The sequence below is a fragment of the Taudactylus pleione genome, unplaced genomic scaffold (assembly GCF_031769625.1).
Source record: "Taudactylus pleione unplaced genomic scaffold, aTauple2 ptg000116l, whole genome shotgun sequence".
NCBI classification, from domain to species: Eukaryota; Metazoa; Chordata; class Amphibia; order Anura; family Myobatrachidae; genus Taudactylus; species Taudactylus pleione.
In genome coordinates, this window is record NW_028284518.1 from 4,254,809 (window position 1) to 4,276,733 (window position 21,925).

A 21,925-nucleotide genomic window follows, 5' to 3' on the forward strand; every position below is an offset into this window, starting at 1 on the left:
CCTGCTAACATGTACAGTTATCAATTGCAACCTGTGCAGCTTCCAAACTGCTTCATTTCAGCTCCAGCCTGTACTTGTCCAAATCAACCACTATTATCTGGAGGGGTTCCGACACTGCTAATTATCTCCAGCTAGCAGGTTTGTGCAGTTAACCCCTGCTGTTCTGAGCAGTTCTCACACTATGAGGCTTTATGTAATAGGGTGCGAGCTTGTGCCACTGAGGGAATACATGCGAGTGTTCCCGTATTTGTAAAGCATAAATTATTTTAAAGACAAAGCCAGCATGGTTTTGCCAGCATCCAGCATGACTTGATCACACAGCCCACCAAGAAACTCTGTAATCTTGCTGGATTATTCAATGTGTACCACTTATCCTTGTGTTATGTCCCTATAGATTGTAGGCTTGCAAGCAGTGTAATTTTACCTTTTTATCTGCCTGTTATTACCCAGTCTTGTTTTATTACTATTTTGTTCCCAATTGTAAAGTACAACAGAATATTCTGGTGCTACATAAGTAACTGTTAATAATAAATAAAATGGCAGTTTCAAAGACAGAGACATAGATATGCACCTTTAAATGTGCTAGGTAGATGAGTAGGTGCAATTGCACAGAAAAAGCAGCATTGGATATTTTTTCTTTTTGTAACTTACCCCATGTGGCAAATCAAGGTATTTAGACCCAACTATTACGTACCTTGTCTCTCACAAGGCATAAAGCTGTACTCACGTTTATTTTTATTTTCCCCATGTGTGAAGGTAAGTTGGTACTGGTCACTTTCAATAAAGATTAGGCCTGCCAAAACCTCTTTCAGGAGGAACATGAAGTAATAGTCAAACCAGCCAATAAAATAGGAGGATAATTGTTATTCTCAACTAAATTGTCACGATCCGTATGGTAAATTCCTCAGGTGAGGACAAAAGCCAAGGGGTTAGGGAACAACAAGGTGAGTGACCAGATCTCCCTATTGTGACCAAACCCAGGTTTGGCTAAACCTGCCCAGAGATGCGGAGTCTAACTCACTTGTTGGTCTTCACCAATGACCCCTCCAATTGGGATATGGGTCTCGCTGCACCAAGTGAGCAGGTTGCGGCCCTCTGGACAGGTACCTGGGAGTGGCAGGAAGACCAGTAACTATATTTACGAGAGTTAATTCACAGGAAACCAGCACAAAGACTAAAAAGGTATAACAAAGAGACCAACATAAGAACTTAATACTAGAACACAGAGATCAGCATATGAACTGAATACTTGAACACAGGAGATCAGCGTATGAAATGAATACTTGATCACAGGAGGTCAGCATATGAACTGAATACTTGAACAAGGGAGATCAACTTAAGTAATACAGTATATTGGGGCACTTCTCCATCAAAGATTATGGATGCTAAAGCATCTGATGAGTCTTGAGTTAAAGAATTATTTTTAGGAACTGAAACAGAACCACTTAGAGATTCCTTAGACCGATGATTGGGTGTTTCTACTAATCTTGAGACCCAAACTGAGATTCAAGAGAATTGAAATCAGAGACACCAGGAACTGTTGTAAATAAAGAAGATGAATTTAGAAGAGCACCAGAATGGGTAGGATCCAGGTTCAAGACAAAATTAGTATTAGACAAGTTGTCATCCAGTGGGGTGAAATGCACTAAAGATAACTTCCCATTGGTTGAGGTATTTATTAATTTATTAATTCAAATAAGCTAACTTCATCTAAAATCTTAGAAAGCCCTTTGCTTTCTTTTGTTTGGACCCTCCGCCACCACGGCCCATGATGAGGTAATTGATCTTACTGCTAATATTCTCAAAGACTATGCTTCCATGGCTTTCTACTAATGTCTTAGCTTTGCTTTTCATTATGGATTCAAAAACTCCTGTAAATACGAATGTTAGAACTTCCATGCATTTATCTGCACCTCGGGGAGTTTGCTTGGCATCAAAAGCTTTAGCGGTTGGTCTAGTCTTGCTTTTAGTAGAAGGTAAAAGATCTGATGAAGAACATGAAATTTCCTTGGTTCTTAACTTAGAGCCTTTCTTTTTTGAACAGTGGATGCTTCAGCTGAAGAGGACATATAGACTGGAATAAACAAGTCTTTTGAAACTTCCTTTTGTGACATGACACTGGACACCTCTTGTTGGGGTATAAGGCTTAAAACCCTTTGTTGGGGTATGAGGCCTGAAATCCCCACCTGGGGAATAAGATGTGAAACCCGCTCCTCGAATATGAGTCTTGAAATCCCCTCTTGAGATGAGAGACTAGAGACCCCCTCCTGGGGTGAGAAACTAGAAACCCCCTCCTGGGGTGAGAAAAGTGAGACCCCCCTCCAGGGGTACAAGACTTGAAAACCCCTCCTGGGGAATACAGCTTGAAATAGAGATCCCCTCCTGGGGCATGAAACTCAAAACAGAGACCCCCTCTTGGGGTGTGAAATTTGAAATAAAAACCCCTCCTGGGGCATGAAACTTGAAACCTCCTCTTGGGGTATGGAACTTGAAGCCCCCAATTGAGGTGAAAGATTTGAGACCCCCTCCTGGGGTGAGAAACTTGAGACCCCCTCCTGGGGTGAGAAGCTCAAGACTCCCTCCTGGGGTGTGAAATTTGAAACCCCCTCTTGGGGTATGGGACTTGAAACCCCTCTTTAAGATGAGGGAATTGAGACCCCCTCCTGGGGTGAGAACTAGAAACCCCCTACTGGGGTAAGACACTTGAAAACCCCTCCTGGGGTATAACACCAGAAGACTACTCCTGGGCTAAGACACTGGAAAACCCCTCCTGGGGTACAACTTCAGATAACTCCTCTTGGGGTGCAAAACTTGAAACCTGTGACTGGCAGAGGCAAAATCCAGACTGTGACCAGTAGAAACGGAATCCGGGCTGTGACCGGTAGAAACGGAATCCGGGCTGTGACCATTAGAAATTGAATGAGAAATGTCCCTGACTATAGGAGGTTAAAATATTCTCCCAAAATGTCCTAGACAAGATAGAAGCATCTTGCTAACAGGATCCCAATCGAAAGCTTTTCTTCAGCAGGAGTAGTTGGCACTTGAGAACAAAATTCTGGAGAAGAGGGCACAGGAGAATTCACTGACGGGACTTGTCAAAGCAGCAAGAATAGAATGAATAACCTTCAGTTGACTAGAAAGTTCTTGCAGCTGCTGTCTCATGAGTTGCTGAGTTGTTTCCTGAGTATTCACATGATAAAGTAGGTTTTGAAAAACACGCTTCAATCTGGAACCCAGTGGCTTGCATGTTGTTGGCTGTTCAAACTGTCATGATCCATATGGGAAGTGCCTCAGGTGAGGACAAAAGCCAGGAGGTTAGGAAACAACAAGGTGAGTGACTAGGGGGTAAATTTACTAACAATCGAGATAGGTCGAGATGACCATCTCGGGTGATTTATTGATTTTTTCCCTGCTTGCAAATTTACTAAAGGCAAAAGTCGGGTGAGTTAGAGAGAGATTTCTCTCATCTCACTCGTAAAACTCGGGTGAGATAGCAATCTCAAATCAAATCACCATCGAGCCAAATCAGAAGTACTCTTCACCTAAAACCTACATCTCTCAAATTTACCAAAAATCGGGATGACAAGTTCAGGTGAGATAGGAGCAAACTCTCTGTCAAAATCACTTTTCAAACTCTCAACCCCCTGAGCTGCGAGATGGTCAGAAACATACACAAATCATTGTGATTTGTGTATGTTTCTTTCTGTAACTGTAAAAAATAGGGATAAATTGTGAAAGAAAATTACATGAGGTCCCCCCCCAAAACACTAACCAGCCTCGGGCTTGCCAGCCTGACCAGGTTCTTAACATTACAGGGAAAAAAATGTGTAGGGATCCCATGTAATGTAGGAACCAGCACAAGGCTGCAGGGACATAGCTGATTTTTAATATACGGCGAAAAAAAATGACATGGGTTCAACCGCATATCTAAAGCCAGCTCTGTCCCTGCAGCCTATTGGTAAATTTGGTAAAAGAAAAGGGATTGAGTCACCCAAATTTTTGGCGAATTCCAGCTAGTTAAATCACTTTGAAAATCGGGACCATCTCGAATCTTAGTAAATTTACCCCTTGTTCTCTTTATTGCAACCAAAACCAGGTTTGGCTAGATCTGCCCAGAGGTGGGGAGTCTAATGTACTTGGTGGTCTTCACCAGTGACCCCCCCAATTGGGATATGGGTGTTGCTGCACCTCTGGACAGGTACCTGGGAGTGGCAGGAAGACCGGTATCTATATTTATGAGAGTTAATTCACAGGAAACCAGCACAAAGACTAAAAAGGTATAACACTAGAGACTAGCAAAAGAACTTAATACTAGAACACAAGAGATCAGCTTATGAACTGAATACTTGAACACAGGAGATCAGTGTATTAAATAAATACTTGAACACAGGTGGTCAGCATATGAGCTGAATACTTGAACACAGGAGGTCAGCATATGAACTGAATACTTGAACACAGGAGGTCAGCATATGAACTAAATATTTGAACACAGGACATCAACATATGAACTGAATACTTGAACACAGGAGGTCGGCATATGAACTGAATACTAGAACACAGGAGGTCAGCATATGAACTGAACACTTGAACACAGGAGATTGGCATATGAACTAAATACTTGAACACAGTATGTACTGGGAATTGCTGGAGATTCAGGTGCTGACTTGCACAGAGAAACACGGAGAAATGTGGATACCGGCATGTACTGGGAATTGCTGGAGATCCAGCTGAGATCTAACTAGTAATTAGCATGAAAGCTGACACCACAGTAACAAAGGGAGGCAGCTGGGGAACTGCACAGCACAATAATAACAATACAGGAGCTGTTACATGAAACACTGGAGTTCTGTGAGAGAGCTAAAGTAACACACTGAAAATTAGCATGTGAGCTAATAGTAACACTGGAGAACAGCAAGAAGGCTGAAGCAACACACTGAGGAATAAACACAGACAAACACTGGTGAGTATCACAGTAACTGGAACAGCAAAGTTGAACAGTAGTTTACTGTTCCTGGAGTTAGACTTAACTACTGGGTAGCTGGTCATTGCATCAGAGGATCAGCTGAGTGACCACAGGACTACCATTGGGAGAGACTAGTCAGGTGACATGGACCAACAGGCTGCGCCCATGCCCAGCACCCTGGGAACCAGTATGCACACACGGAAGCCCTAGCAGATCCTGGGGAGAATACTCAGTCACCACTCACCTCCACTCCCAGCAACTGAACACCTCAGCCCAAGGACGCAGAGGTGAGTAGCAGCCGAACCCAGTCCACATCCTGATATAAATGTATTGTCTAAGAAAATCCAACAGAATTCTTGAAGATGATTGAACCTATGAAAAATTTCCTGATGACCCAAACCTGAACTTTTGAACTTCTAGAAAAGAATAATAACCCTGGTAAAGGTAAGTCTACATAAAGGGAAATTAATTATTAATGAAATGAATATCCTTACATTGCAATCATTAATACAAAATTGACCATCTTTTACACAAAAATCCAATATAGCTATTTGGAAGACCCATTTCATAATTGAGTTCTATCAAATGCAACATCTTTTAGTACATTTCTAGCTACTTATCGCTAGAAATGTGCGCCAAAACATTTTTGCTGGATTTGGCCCAGATTCGTCATTTGGATTTGCCAAATTGCCATGAAATAGATTTTTAATCTTAAATTTACAAAATAAAAGCTAAAATCAAATAATTTCTGCCTTTTTTTGTTCCTAGAGTGTTATTAACCTCATTAATATTAATGTCCAGTAGTTTCCAGTCAATTTTGACCACCTCACAGCTGCGAGGAGTCAGGCCGCATTTAAGCACACACTGTAGGGTAATACGGCGTACTGGGATGCAGTGCACAATACAAATACAATTTATATATTTTAAACTGGCAGCCTCAATATGACATCCGTACCTGGCAGAAAACCCAGAGCCAGGATTCGGATGCAGCTCAGATTAAGAAGTTTGTAGCAGGCCAGATTCAAGGTAAACTGGACCGCTCATCTCTACTTATAACCACTAGTTTCTTTACAATGGGGCTACCTAAAAGATTACCCAAATACTTAAAATTCTTGATGCTATAGTGTGGCACACAGACTACAATCTAATGACATTTTCTAATCACTCAGTCATATCTCCCACATGGCTAAGTACAATTTATAGAAAGAAAATAATCAACTTAATTATTATTTGCAATAACTTCTCGTATGAAGGTGACTGATATAGACAGTTCATGGCACAGCTATGGGGACTTAGTTTGCCTACAGCTATGCAAACTTGTTCATGGCAAAATGGGAAAATGACAACAACCTATAGCTCAAAGACATAGTTATATAGCATAGGTACACTGATGCTATTGTGTTTCTGGAAGGTTAAAACAAGCCTTTACTATGTATTTTAGAAAAACTGTTGCAGAACATATCAGAAATATAAAAATCTAAATTAAAAGACTCTTCCTGAAGGAACATGATTATTTGCCTACTTATTATTATATTATATTATAATTCATGTCACTTAAAAAATGCTCAATTCTGGCAGCCTTACCTGAACCTGGGTCTGCTCCTGGCTGCTCTCCGTGAGCTCCGCAACCTCCGGCGCCAGACGTGAAGATCGGGGCCTACCCCCGTGTAGAAGCCGCGGCCTCTAGTAGCGGCGCTTCTGCTTCCCGCTGCCGAGACCTCTCCTTGCCCGCCGCTGCATATTACCAGCTTCCTGAGGGGAGAGCGGAGGGTGGATTGCTCTCACAGCAGACTCCTGTGGGCACTTTCACTGGGCTGCATAGACAGCCCCAGCTGGGGAGGATACTGGACCTGCGGATGTACACCCCCGCTATCTTGCCTGCACATGTGAAGAGACAGGCAGTGTGTCTCCTAGAAAATACTACAGGCTCCCTCAGAAATCAGAAACCCTGATCACTCACTCAAGTGGCTCCACCATTACAGCCTCACAGCTAGCCATTACAGCAGGAAAGTAAATCCTTTATATTTTATATCTTACATTTTTGCATTTTGCTGGGATATCTCATTACTGACTTTTCTTTGGGGACTGTCCTTTATTTGGAGATTGGTGCCCCATCTAGTGGTTGGCTGCTGTAATTGTTCTGGACATCTCATAAAGCTCTTAGTTATTAGATATATGAGCCTGCTTTTGATTTCACACACCAATTCTTATGCCCTAATGATGCCCAATTTTTCTGTTGGTGCTACCAACACCCAATGCTGGAAACCACCCCGTTATGCTTAATGATGCCGGCCTAGCTGCTTTTTGGGGGGAAGGTGGCGACGTCGTCCCTGGTGACCTTACACTCTACTTGCGCAACTCTTCATGGATATCGAATTTTACTCCTACGTGCTGCCTTACTGTTATCTAGTATCTTGATTATATTTGCTCCATGGTGAAAGGCAAGCAGAGCTCCCAAAAAACAGGGAGTAAATACCAAAGACAAGACTCTACCTATCAACACGTCATCCTCTATTCTACGTCAGTTTCTCCTCCCGCAGGGATCGGCTCCTTCCACACCTGATCTATCTCAGGCCCCTGACTCCACATCTCAGATAGAGGAACAGTTTTCTGATCATGCTCCTGTTGCGGATTCAGAGGGGATTTCTCAGATCCTGAATATGCTCCACTGCATGCCCACGAAACAAGACTTTGAGCAGTTGGAGAACCGACTTTGTGATACTGTCCGATCAGAGATTGCCTCTATCCAATCAGAAGTGTCCCAGCTCGACACTAGACTAGTCTCCCTGGAGAAATTTACTTCTGATTCGGCAGCTGCCCACAACGCTCTCCGTGCGGTTGTCCTCCATCAAGCTGCTGATTTTCAACAACTACATGATCGCTTGGACGATTTGGACAACCGTGGAAGACGGAATAACCTGCGGATCAGAGGAGTTTCGGAGGATATTCCACCTCAGGGTATTATTGACTTTCTCACTAAAGTCTTCAATGAGCTCCTAGGTGCAGATCCTAATTCCCAAATTGAATTTGACAGGGCTCATCATGCCTTGAGGCCTAGAGGCGCCCCCTCAGACCGCCCGAGAGATATAATTTGCAGCCTCCACTATTTTTCCCAGAAGGAGAGCATTCTTCGCACAGTGCGTCAGAGAGATTTTATCAATGTGGATGATCAGCATATCCAGATATTCCAGGAGCTGTCCTGGTTGACTTTACAGAAACGCAGAGCACTTCAGCCTTTAACTACAGAACTCTGCAAGCTGGGGATCAAATATAGGTGGGGCTTCCCGTTTAGCCTTCAAGTTTCTCACAATGGGAAGATGTATACCTTCAAGGACTCAGCGGATCTTGCTTCCTACTGTTCAAACTTGGGTCTGCCTTTGATTGTCTTACCGGATTGGCAGGAGCCTCTACTACGTTCCATCCCACAGGAACTTGCTCACCCAAACAATGATTGGCAGAGGGTGCATCGTAACCCTAAACCTCCTAAGGTCTCACGTGCTCTCGGGTCCCTTACCTAAACACGACTGATCTCCTCCGAGCAAGCTACTTAATTTACCTTCTTGCCAGAGGGGAATGAATACTACATTCTGACTCAGGGCCTGATTCAGAGCCACTCGTAAGCGGCCGCTCATTCGCTCCGAGCGATGTTCGCACAACTGCGCATGCATATGGGTCATAATGCGCTTGCGCCAACCAGTCAGTGCGATCAGAAATCGAGCGCTCGCCAAATAGCGAGTGCCTGCTAATTTGAGTGACAGGATGAGGCGTTTGTGGGTGGTAACAGGGGAATCTGCTTGAAAATGGGGAGTGGAGATCCGAACGCAGGCGTGCCAAACTGTCAAAACGGTGCGTTTTAAGGGTGTGCATAATTAACAAAGCAGCGTCATCGACCACGTCACTTGGTTGTCTCTTAGCCTGAACTGTTCGCATGATTGCGGTAGGATAAACCTACCACAAGCACTGCGAGCAGTTCAGATGCCTTTCGATGTACTCGATTAATCAAATAAATAGCAGAGATGATGTATGATGCGAGCGGCCAGGGGGCGTCTTTACAAAATAGCGAGCGCATGTTTCGTTCGCTCGCCCAGACATAGAGGCATCAACAGACCGCAAAGAGCGAGCGCTCAATTTAAATAGCCGGCCCCTTTTTCTGACCGAGCGAGCGCAAATAGCGTCCAGCTCTGAATCAGGCCCTCAGGTTGGAGTGGTTTGGTTCCATTCTTCTATTGTCTCACAAACATGCCTTTTTTCCTTAGTGATGATTATTTGTTAATTCTTGCTCAGTTTAATGTTCTGTGATGTGTTTAATTTCTAACTAACGTAACATACTATTAGGATATGTATCTTGTCGATAGCGGCATGCTTCATTTCTATAACGTTGTTCCGGCTATATCAACCTATTGATCTGTTCTATTATAGGCCAACTACCATAGATAATTTGTTTAGTTATTGTATACTTTATTGGGTTGCGTATATTTGAGTGTACTCATTACTTACCAGTTTCGTTTAATGTTCAGGGATGCTGTGGTCACTGACCCCCGGTGACCCCCTTATCACCTCCTATATCTTGGTCTCGGTCGTGTCTTTCACGCCTGTGCTCCCAAGTGGCGGTTCTATCGTATTTGTTTATGTATTTGCTTGATTTTCTCTCTTTTTTGTTCACGACGCCCCTGGGATACTAGACATGTATATGTTCGGGCTTTCAGGTGGTGCCGTTTATATGATTCTTTGCATTTTTAGTTTATTGCATTGTATGATTGTTCATTTCTATATGTTGTGTGGGTTGTATGTTGTCTGTATTTTTTCCCCCTTGTACTTTCCTTTTGTGTCTTTCCCTCACCTTGTCCACATAGTGTTTTTTGACTTTTATGATGCTGGCTAATGCGCGAATGCAGACTATTAAAATAGTCTCTATCAATGCCAAGGGACTCAATATTCTAGAAAAACGTTCTAGGGCTCTCCGAGACTTTTATGCAGCTAAAGCGGGGGTGGTGTTTGTTCAGGAAACGCATTTTAAATCAGGTTCAGCTCCTCGATTTTCAGATCGTAATTATCCCAATGTCTTTCTTAGTAACAATAGTAGTTCTAAATCATTAGGAGTGGCCATGCTGTTCTCAAAGACACTCCCTTTTCAAGATTTTTCACATACTGTGTTGATAGAGGGTAGAGTGCATATGGTTAGATGCTCTTTGTATGGCCAGTCGTACTCTTTTATTAATGTTTATGTACCCAACCAGAACCAGCTGGTGTTTCTTGCTCAGATTCTCGATCAGATAGATCCTCTGGTGTCTGGAATCCCTGTCATTGGTGGGCATGACAACTGGTCTGTCCAACCTGAACTTGATATTTCAAGACCCTCCATTAGACACTCCACAAAGAGACATAGGCAAATAAGATGTACCCTGCATGAACATCAGCTGATAGATACCTGGAGGCTCCAGCATCCCAGTGATAGAGACTATACATTCTTTTCAAAGCCACATAATGTATATTCTAGAATCGATTACTTGTATTTACCACATAGGTTCCTTCACCTTCAGCATTCTGACATTGGGCCCACTACATGGTCGGATCATTCTCCCATCTCCGTGACGCTGTTGACCTCATACCCCTTTGTTAAACAATGCTTATGGCGATTGAATGAACAAATTCTAGCTGACCCTCATTGTAAGACTCAACTGGAGTTGGCCCTACAGGAATATTTTTCAATTAATGAAACTCCGGAGGTCTCCAGTGTTACGGTCTTGGAGGCTCACAAATGCATCCTCAGAGGTAAACTGATCCAGTTGGCGTCAATGCTGAAGAAGAAAAAAATGGAAAAGAAAGAGGCTCTTTTGCAGAGGCTTAGGTCATTAGAGACATCTCACAAGGGGTGTCCCTCTCCCCAGCTTCTCACTGAGTTGACAGCTACCAGAGTAGCCCTGAATAAACTTCTTTTTGATTCAGTGAGACGCGCCTTTGTAGGGGTCGCTTTTTTCAGTGGGGGAATAAGCCGGGCAAGTACTTAGCTAGGGCCATCAGAGCACAAAAAGCCTGTCTATTTATCCAATCTATTAATGCTCCCTCGTGCGAGACTCACACACTCTCTCGGGATATCGCATCTGATTTTCAATCATACTATACTAAGCTATATAACTTGGGAGACCCTAAGTCTCCAGATGAGATTAACACGTTTCGAGGGTTGGTAGCCCAATATCTTCGCGACGAACAGTTCCCAACTATCACGGATGAAAATAGGGTCTGGTTGGAATCACCCTTCTCCCTTTCTGAGATAGAGGGGGCACTTAAGATGACCCCATCTGGGAAAAGCCCAGGCCTAGATGGTTTCTCTGTTGTATACTATAAATCGTTCCAGAAAATATTGCTCCCCAAAATGCTCCTAGCTTTTAACGCTATTACAGATGGCTGATTCTTCTCACCTCAAGCCCTTGAGGCACACATTACCATTATCCCTAAGAAGGGAAAAGATCCAGCCCAATGTACGAGTTATCGCCCCATATCATTGCTCAATGTAGACATTAAACTATTTGCTAAACTCCTGGCCAATTGGCTTAAAACTTTACTTCCGAATCTTATACATTCAGATCAGGTGGGCTTTGTCCCAGGGAGGGAGGCTCGGGACAATACCACTAAAGTAATAGATCTTATACATTTGGCCAAAGGTGACTCAGCTTCAGTTATCCTCCTCTCCACTGATGCCGAAAAGGCATTCGATAGGGTTGAGTGGTTGTTTATGCAGGGTGTTCTAAATGCACATAGGTCTGGGTCCTGAATGTCTACATCGAACAGTGTCGCTTTATCACCTCCCTTCGGCTCGGGTTCGGATTAATGGGGTATTATCTGTTACGGTTAGGATTAGTAACGGTACTAGACAAGGCCCTGGCGCGTGCTATTAGGATTAATCCCAATGTGACGGGTATAATGGTTAGGGAAAATGAATACAAATTGGCTTTATTTGTGGATGATCTTTTAGCGGTGCTTTCTAACCCGGTTACTTCCGTCCCTAATTTAGTAGCAGAATTTAGTAGATTTGGTGCTCTGTCTAATTTCAAGGTCAATTACTCAAAATCTGTAGCAGTGAACCTAACAGCCAGCTCACACTCCATAGCCTCGCTGAAACATACAGTACATTTGCATTTTCCTGGCACACATCTAGCCTCAAATACCTTGGAGTTACACTAGATAGAGAACTCTCTAAGCTATTTGACCATAATTTTAAACCATTACTTCAGATTCTGTGATTAGAGTTAAAGACCTGGACAAATAAAACCTTCTCTTGGTTGGGACGGGTTAGTGTGGTTAAAATGAATATTCTACCTAGGGTCTTATATTTACTTCAATCTTTGCCAATAAATATATCTAAACAATGGTTCCAGGAGTTACACAATATAGTGAGAGATTTTGTATGGGGGGTCGCAAACCCCGTTTTAAACATGCTATATTATTTAGATGCAAGACAATGGGGGGGCTTCAACTTCCGCACTTTCCCACTTACTACGATGCAATTATGCTTGGTCGCATAATGGACTGGACGAGGGCTGGAGATGCTAGACAGTGGGTTCAGTTGGAAAGCTACTCAGCCTCTAAGATCCTCTCTACATATCCATGGAGGTCCAAGGTTCCTGGTCTGTCTCATCCCACAATAGGCCCTACCCTGGTTCGATGGAATACACTGAGGAGATGTTCATGGATATCTTCTCTATTTTCACCCGACACCATTGTTTGATAATCCCGACTTCCCCCCAGGTACTTCTGGACATTTGTTTCACAAATGGATTGAGCAGGGAGTCTCCCGGGTTGGGCAGTTGGTGGAATCAGGTAGGGTCAAATCTTTTGGCTCTCTCCAGAACAAATGGGCCCTGCCAGCAGCAGAAATTTGGCGAGACCTTCAGCTAAAGCATTTTGTTCAAAGTGGAGAAGTGCGATTGGCTTCCAATAGACCTTTGACCTCCTTTGAGAATATGTGCTTGATGGATACTCGTCCGACCCATTCTCTTTCTTTGTGTTATAGACTATTGATTGAGAATATATACTCCTTACCCCCCAAGTTTCTAGGTGATTGGGAACGCGATTTGGGAGTTTCTTTCTCCCCTCAGGACAGACTTAAGATTTTTTATAACTCTTTTGCCAGTTCAGTCAGCTACAGATGCCCTCAAATACTAGCTAAAATGTTCCCTACTGTATCTAATTGTTGTTGGCGATGTAATTCCGCAGAAGGCTCGCCCCTACATATCTGGTGGGACTGCCAAGCATTACACTCCTTTTGGGAGAAAGTGCCTTCTGTTTCTGCTTTAATTTTAGGACAGGTTGATCCCCCAGATCCTTCCTTTTGGCTGCTAAACCTATATCCTGGGCCGTTAACATTGTATAAAAAATCTCTCCTCAAATTCCTTAACAGTGCAGCGAAAGCTGTAATACCTATTCACTGGAAATCAGTAGCTCCTCCATCACTTAAGGAATGGTTTGCCCGAATAGACCTCTATATGGATATGGAGGATTTACGTCTTGGAGTTGAGAAATACGGTGAATTTGCTGCCACTTGGCTCCCTTGGATTTAGTTTAAAACTTCCACTGAATATGCCACAGCTTTGACTTGAATATTTGTTGTTCAAGGTCCCTCCATTCCCCCCATTCCCAATGTGTCTTCCCCAGTCTGGTCTTTTTCATCTTTTATTTTGGTGTGTATATGTGTGTGTGTTTGTTTCATATATATATATAGAAATATAAATATATATTTTTTCTGATAGTGAATTATTGACTGTATGTTTTTGATTTCTAATATAGGTTTCGAAAATATATATCAGTGTATAGTTTTATTCTATATAGCAATGCTGTATAATTTGTGTGCATTTTGGAAGTGCTGTCTGTTTTTTCATTTAAAACCAATAAATATATATTGCAAAAAAAAAATAAATGCTCAATTCCGTCATAAACACATCCTCAAAATGCATTATTATTATCTTGACGCTATAGTGTGGCTCACAGACTACAATCTAATGACATTTTCTAATCACTCAGTCACATCTCCCTCATGGCTAAGTACAATTTATAGAAAGAAAATAATCAACTTACTTTTTATTTGCAATAACTTCTTGTATGAAGGTGACTGATATAGACAGTTCATGGTACAGCTATGGGGACTTAGTTTGCCTACAGCTATGCAAACTTGTTCATGGCAAAATGGGAAAATGACAACAACCTATAGCTCAAAGATATAGTAATATGGCATAGGTACATTGATGATATTGTGTTTCTGGAAGGTTAAAACAAGCCTTTAAAATGTATTTTAAAAAAACTGTTGCAGAACATATCAGAAATATAAAAATCAAAATTAAAAGACTTTTCCTGAAGGAACATGATTATTTCCCTACTTATTATTATATTATATTATAATTCATGTCACTTAAAAAATGCTCAATTCCGTCATAAACACATCCTCAAAATGCATTATTATTAAACCTTTTAAATGTTTATTCCCGGAGCCCTTTTTCTACAACACTCAATTAATTTGCATGCATATTGTATACAACACCTATCCCTCAAACTGCAACTTTCACAATACAAACTTTTGAATCAAAGAAAAACATAAGCAAATTCCTATTAACAAAATAACAATTTTATCAAACCTCGATCTCAACCATATTCCTATCTAACCCATTCTCTACATCACCCTTATTACAATTTTATCTGAAATTATTACTATTCATACAGTACATCTGCTCTTTGTTGATCTTTTATGCAACATTCATTCCATATTGAAACTTCTACAACCATTAACAACCTGGAGAACTGATTAAGTATCCCATATCAAATTTACTAGTCATTATCACTTGGGACATATATAATCTACAGAAGAAAATGCAGAAAGTCAGAATCCTAAATCAGAAAATATGGGATTAATCATTAACTGTCATATTGTGTTGGCAGTTAACTACAAAAAAAACTAAATCAAGTCTATAACCTCTAACAACAACTCAATTAACTGAAATAATTCAATGATGAAGTAGGCCCAAAATGCTTTGGATATTACAACCATATTTTATTTATAAGCAGTTATTTATACAGCACATACATATTTGGAGCACTTTACAGAGTATGATTGGCCATACACATCAGTCTCTGCCCAGTGAAGTTTACAATCTATAGTCCCTAAAACATGCACACACTCATACACATTTGTTTGTTTGTTTTTTTGTTGGGAAAAAATTAACCTACTGTACCTGTATATTTTTGGATTGTGGTAGAAAACTAGAGTAGATGGTGGAAACTAATGCAAGCACCGAGCCAAGATGGGAATGGAACCCAACAACTAACCATTATACCAAAAGTTCTGTCCTGGACAGCACTGTATTTGTCAGCAAACATTTAGAAGTATGAGATAGATACGAGAGGGACTTTATAGGTCAATACAGAAATGAGGAAATATCATTTCAAACAAAAAGAAAGGAAGAAATCCAGTCCTCTCACCTCTCCACACTCAGGGCCTGATTCAGAGCCAGACGCTCTGACAGAGCGCTCACTCTGAATCAGGGCCGGTCTTTTTTTTTTTTAGAACGGCCTCCTGGCCGCTCACATAGCTGTGGGTGACCACCCACAGCTATAGCGAGTGGCCAGGAAGATGGCTGCGATGGTCTAGACCATCGTGACCATCGGGCTTGCGACGAGACCCTTGTGGTAGGGTCTCGTTGCCGCAAGCTCCAGAGAGATTTTGGCTCTAACAGAGTGATGTCAGTGGGGCCGGCCCCAAACGGAGGTGTTCACATGGGAACGCCTCTGTTTGGGCAGCCACTCTCCCGGCCCACCCTCCAAAGGGGGCATGCTGTCACTCAACATCGACAGCACGCCCCCTTTGGTACGAGACCCGGAGCGACAGATTGCCCATCGCTGTCCGGGTCTCGCGCATGTGCACGTCGGAGCCGGCTCCGTCGTGCGCATGCGCTCTGGGCCACCATCGACCCGGTTGTGAGCGCTCAGCGCTTGCGACCGGGTCTGAATCAGGCCCTCAGATTCTAACTTTACCTATTGTGACTAACGCGTGAGCTGGCAGACAAACCTCCCAGTTAGCACATTACAAGACTACACACATATATTAGAAGTATGAGATAGATAGGATATCCTGTACTTCTACTTCTAGTTTATAACAACAGTCAGCAGTCATGAAAACAGAACCAGTTCTCAATACCAATCATATGGGCAAGCAGACAGTGTTAGAGTCACTGATGGGCAGGACAAACAAGAGGAAAGAGGCTATACCCAAAGGCTTACATTCTACAAATATGTGGTAAATAGTTGGAGGGAGAACTGGGAAGGAACCAAGGCGAGTAAGAGGAGGGTGTGGGAGAAAAGATAAGAGAAGGGCTGATCGGCTTTAGTCTTAAGGAAGTGTTTAAAGCTGTTGAGACTGGAAGAAAGTTGGACTTGGTGAGGCATTGCATTCCAGAGGAGAGAGCGCTGCTGGAGAAATCTTGGAACATGAAGTGAATAGAGTAGAATGGAGACAGCAGTGAGGTCAAGAGAGAGTATTGACAGATAGGAGATTAGAGATGTATTGTCAGTGAAGATTACATGAGACTTCTATACATGCTGCTGGTAACTAATTATGGATGGCTTGTAACTTTACAGTACATGTTTTACCAGTTTTCGGTGCAACACTTAAGCACTAGCCACAAAGGACATAATAGGAAAGAGTTACATAGATGCTTAATGTCCATACATTTACTTATTTTGGCTTGACAAATTATAATTACAATGTCAGCATCTGAGATGTCAGACTCACACATATTGCACTTATTTAAGCCCATTACAGTAATTAATTTCTACCTGCACCTCAGTTGGCTGCAAATAGAAATAGATCCGAATATTTGAATAAGTTTGAGGAAAGATAAGCACCCTGTTAGTGATGGAATATTGCTAGTTCACCAGGGGTTAAATGATAGGAGAGGGCGTAGCCAAGTATGTGTCTATCAAAATAATAGCCTATAGTAGAAATAGAGGGCAGGGCTCCTACTGTTCATTATAAATACCCTGGAAGAGGAGCCATCTTCCTCTGGTCCAGTTTTGGATAAGTATCACAAATAGATTTACTTTGCTGTTTCCTTCCCCACTGTATTGCCAGCTGTAGCTGTATTTACCCCACTTCCATCTCCAGCCTAAACCCCCTGTGCCCTTCCGATCTGCGCTTCCAGCAGAAGCAGCACCTTTCTGTCCACTCTCACTCCCCTCCCTGCCTCCATCCCAGGCTCCTCACCATGCCCCGCACTTCACCCCCCTCCACCACGCACCTTAATTTCCCCTTCACCCGGCAGTCGCGTCCCTGTGGTTAGCCTTCTATTCCCAGCTCTGGCGCTATGATGGCCCCCTCTGCGCACAGCCACCTCAAGGGGGACTTTGCATGTGGCACGCGCGGCTCGGCGGGCAGTCTGCCGTGCCACGTTTCCCCCCCTGCACACGCACCAGGAAAGACGGCGCTGGCGCTCTGATCCCCCCCTTCACTCACACCCTGGCTCGCGGGGGGCTCCGTAGGTGGCCGAGCACCACCCACCAGGCTGTACATGCATGCCCGGCGCAGTCCTCCCTGTGCCCCACGCCACCGATTGGCCACGCCCACGACCACTTGGTGGCCATTTTAGACCCCATCCACCAGCAGAGCAAGGCCATAATGGCCTCTGCTGCCCCCCGCCCCCACGCAGTAAGCGGAGGGCACCCCCTGGTGCACTTCTTTGCCCCATTACCCAGCACCAAGGGGCCAGAGCCTGCTTCCCTCTTACTCTACCCCCACCCCCCCAGTGCATTTAACATGCCCCAGGTCCTCAACACCCCCGCCCCCTCTCTCAACGCTGGGCTGCCCCCCTCCTACCCTGTACTGGTAACGATGCCCACACGGCTTGCATGCTACCATGCACCCGCTCCCAGCCACCACCCATTGTTGCACACTGCCCCCCCATAACAGCATTTTGCCCGCCCAGGATTTTCCCAACTGCTCCCATTTTCACATTTAGCCCCCTATTCCATAGCAAATACGGCCGCCCTGCACTCCAGTGCAGCATATACCCCCTCTTCCCACCACTCCGAGGCACGCCACCACCGTTCTACTGTCCTGTTAAGTTGAAAGAGGGCATGTCCCATGCTTCCACCTCACGGGTTATTAGGTTGCCATCTAGGAGTCTTCCAAAGTTCCACAGGAGGTGCCTTTGGCTGTCCAGGATGTTCAGAAGGTGACTCAAGTCGTGGTGGGTGCACCGCGCAGTGAGGGATAAGCGTCAGCGGGCAGTAGGTCATGGCTGGGCCTCTATCCAAAGGATCACGAGAGCATATTGTTATCTTTTTATACAGCGTTTCATTTTTCTTTGCTGTGTATAGTGATTTTTACAGATACACCGCAGGCCCTGTCAGTTTAAGGGGTGTTTGCGCTTAAGGGTAAGCATGAAAGCCAAAAGAGATCTAATTCTATATTAGCACCTGGTGTCCTGGTTGCAGCGGGGGATGGGGTCCATTGTGCAAACACTTTAGGTGATTTGGGGTAAAAGTTATGGCAGCCCTGATTGTGTGGAATTTGTTGATGCCCTCATGTACTCTGGACGAAGGCCTTGTTAGGGTTTCAGGAAGCAGCTTAGGTAAAGCAAGTTGATGGGCATGTTTGCCAGTACGGCGGATGCTAATTGTAGGAACGGCAACAAGATTGGCGTAGTGGTTAGCATTCCTGCCTCACAGTACCGAGGGTTCAGGTTTGAATCCCAAGAAGGTCCTATCTATGTGAAGTTTGTACCTTCTCTCTGTGTTTGTTTCGGATGAAGGCCTTGTTAGCATTTTGGGGTCGGTTACCGTCGGTTATCCCTGATTTGGTTAGCCGGCTTATTCGTATTCACAATTTCATTTCATGATCCAATGACATGTAGTTCTTTGGTTGAAGGTTACTCAGCAGTCCTGCATAACTATGGGTTTTCACGTTGGCCTGGAGGCAGTATTGTCCAGCTGGTCCAAGTACCTCAAGTGCCGGGCGCGGTGAAGGCTATGAGTTCATTAATGCCCAGTGAAACAGGAAGTCGAACGTAGGTGTATTAAAATTCTGCATGCTGTGTGGTGACGGCCAACGGACAGAATATAGCACAATATATATGTCGTATTCCCAATGGAACCATCAGCCCATACGCAATAACCCAGGATTCGTTAAAAGTAGTTTGGTAGCAGAGGTTAAATTGGGGCACGTGTGGCCCTTTATTGTCTTGCACTTCACCATTGGGGTTTGTACCTAGGAGGGTGACGGGAAAGTTTAGATTTATTCTGCACCTTTTCTACCCAGAATGCTGATCCGTCAAGGACACGTTAGATTCGGTATCAATCCTTCGAGCAAGGCACTGGAAGGGGTGCAAAGTCTTTGGAACGAGCTCACCTAAATAAAAATATATATAATAAAAAGGGTGATATCATACACTTTTTGTTTAATGCTGCTTTCTCTCCGTATCTTTGCTGTGTTCGGGAATTTTGAGTCGCTGGAAATTATTCCGTGGATTAGTTCTTTCCAATGGGTTTTTCTGTTTACTTTTCTTTGTCGAATGTGGCAGCTAAATTTAGCAATGGTGCGGGCAGGCACGCGCACTTCAGGGCAGACCAATTCTTAGGTTGCTTTATTGGTAGTGGGGGCACTTTGTGTTTTTTTCGCTTGCAAGGATTACTTTTTCTTTACAGGCGGTTGTATTGATTCTAGGCGTACCGGTTTCTCGCAACGAAACTGAGGTCTCTGTTTACACATTTGTCCTATCTGGGGATAAATATCGCCAATTTTCTAGGTCTTTGCCGATTGCTTTTGGTTTAAAGTTGGGAATTGGAGAATTATTGTGGAAGCGTCTCTAAAGCAATTGCGATCGTTTTTAGGACAAGAACGTAGATTGTAGAGTAATACCCACGGGCAGGAAATTGGCGTAATTTTCACCGCTCCATAGCCAGGGATTAAAATGTCACCATTTTCGCTTGTCTCAGGACTTGTGGGAAGTTCTGCACGTTTGGTGGGTTATGTTTCGGGAGTTCACTGGAGTTAGAATTGACTACCTGCTCAGGTGGACAATTAAAGGTTTCATTTGTTTAAGGATGTGTCTAGTCCCGTAGTTTACGGGGAGTTATCAGTGGGGATGGTGCGCGAGAATTTGGCAGGAATCATGGATGTAGTAAGATATAACTGCCAGTATGCTGTTTTTTCAGAGTTTTTTACAATCACGGTTGTAGCCAAAAATTCGGGCTAACAGACTTGGCAGCAGTAGGATATTTACAGGGCTGAGTTCCTTCCGGCTTTGCGTTTTTTGTTAGGCGTTTCATCACCTCTTTGTGTATTTGTGCACGAGCATAGATGTTTAGGGCACATCACTTTCCGGGAGTGGAATACGGGTCAGCAGATGTGCTTGTCTCGTTGTACATGGATTGGGTTTCGGGAGCTGGCCTCCCCCCTTTTTGCTGAGATACACTGCTTACTCTGGTCCTGTTAATATCGGCTGGTTGTAATGCTGGCAGAGTAGTTTGTTTTGACGTCCTTGGCTCCACGCAGGCTCAGATTTAGTTTACGGCTCGTTATGTTTAGCAAGTTTTCTTGGCTTACGAGGGTAAAGGAAGTTCGCCTTTCCAGGCATACCTGTTAGAATCGTTTGGAAATGGTATGAGCTAAGTCGTTGCAGTGCGTTCACATCAGCAGCTCGGTCTAGCGTTTTCATATTTCGCTAAGTTTCTGGTTCTCCGGTGGCTAGCTGATGGTTTTTTATTAGATAAGGTAGAGAGAGGTCAGGGGTGTAGCAACTCCTTCTAAATGATTTCACGAAGACCTATTGAGCTATCAATTTTAAAGGATCCATTAGTCACAAGGTCGGGTATCGCATTGGTTTATTAAGAGGCACAACTCTTTAATTTCGCATTGTGGTTAGCTTATTTAGGAATTGTTATAATTGGCAGGTTGTTTCTCAAAGAAGATGAGTTAGACATCATCGGTTTGTTGTTTGAGAATTAAGTTTTCAGTTTAACCTATAATTGTGTCGTATTCACGGATTGTTAAACTGTTCAGCTTGCTAAAGGGCGATGGACATCTATCCCAGCTCAAGCACACCCTTTCACCAACCCTAGTCGGCTTGGCCGTACGTTTAATGAGTTACGGCCCCCAGGCGCTGGCTCATCCAACCCACTCAGACAACATTATCTAGGTTTTACTTCACAAGGGTTTTTCACAACTTTTGTTGCTTAGAATTGCCGCTAGATCAGTTTGGCACACATTTTCCAGGATTGGGGTGGCAATCTGCCTGGCAGCTGCAGTTGCTTCCATTGATGCCTTAAAACATTTAGGTCAATCAGCCTACAGGTAATAGTTCCGCAGTGATAAGTTGCATAGTTAGCAGCGCTTCTTTTGAGTTTGTTAGGAAACCCAAGGCCCTTATACCTACTGCTGGTAGGGATTTTGAAGAGCTTTTCAGCATTTGCCCTCAATAGAGGTTTTGCTGTTTTTCACCTTCAGATGGGTCACCCAACTATTGTTTTCCTTCTCTTGGCAAGGCTGTTTTTCTATAAATTGTATTAGCCTATCCAGGCGTGATGAACCTTTCTTGCAGGTTTATAAGAATGCTAGATGTTGGGTGTGGGTCATAGGACATTCATGTATCTATTGGGTTTATGAGCATCCTTTAGCATTTCAGGCCCCGCATTTATTAGGTACTAATAAGAATCAGTGGTTCGGTTTTAGGGGCATGCCCAGGGGGGCTTTTATTAGAGGTTTATGGACAGCAGAAGCCAGATTTGGGACCCCGAATGGTGGTACAATTGGGGGGCAATGATCGGGGTAATTGCGATTGCATTGCACTTATACTTGCTATTAGGAAGGACCTGCAAATAGTCTAACTAGGGATGGCCAGCAGTAAGGTAGGCTGGCGGTAATGTCTAGTCCAGTCACTATTGGACGGATGTGTTATATTGGCACCTTCGATTGCCTTACAA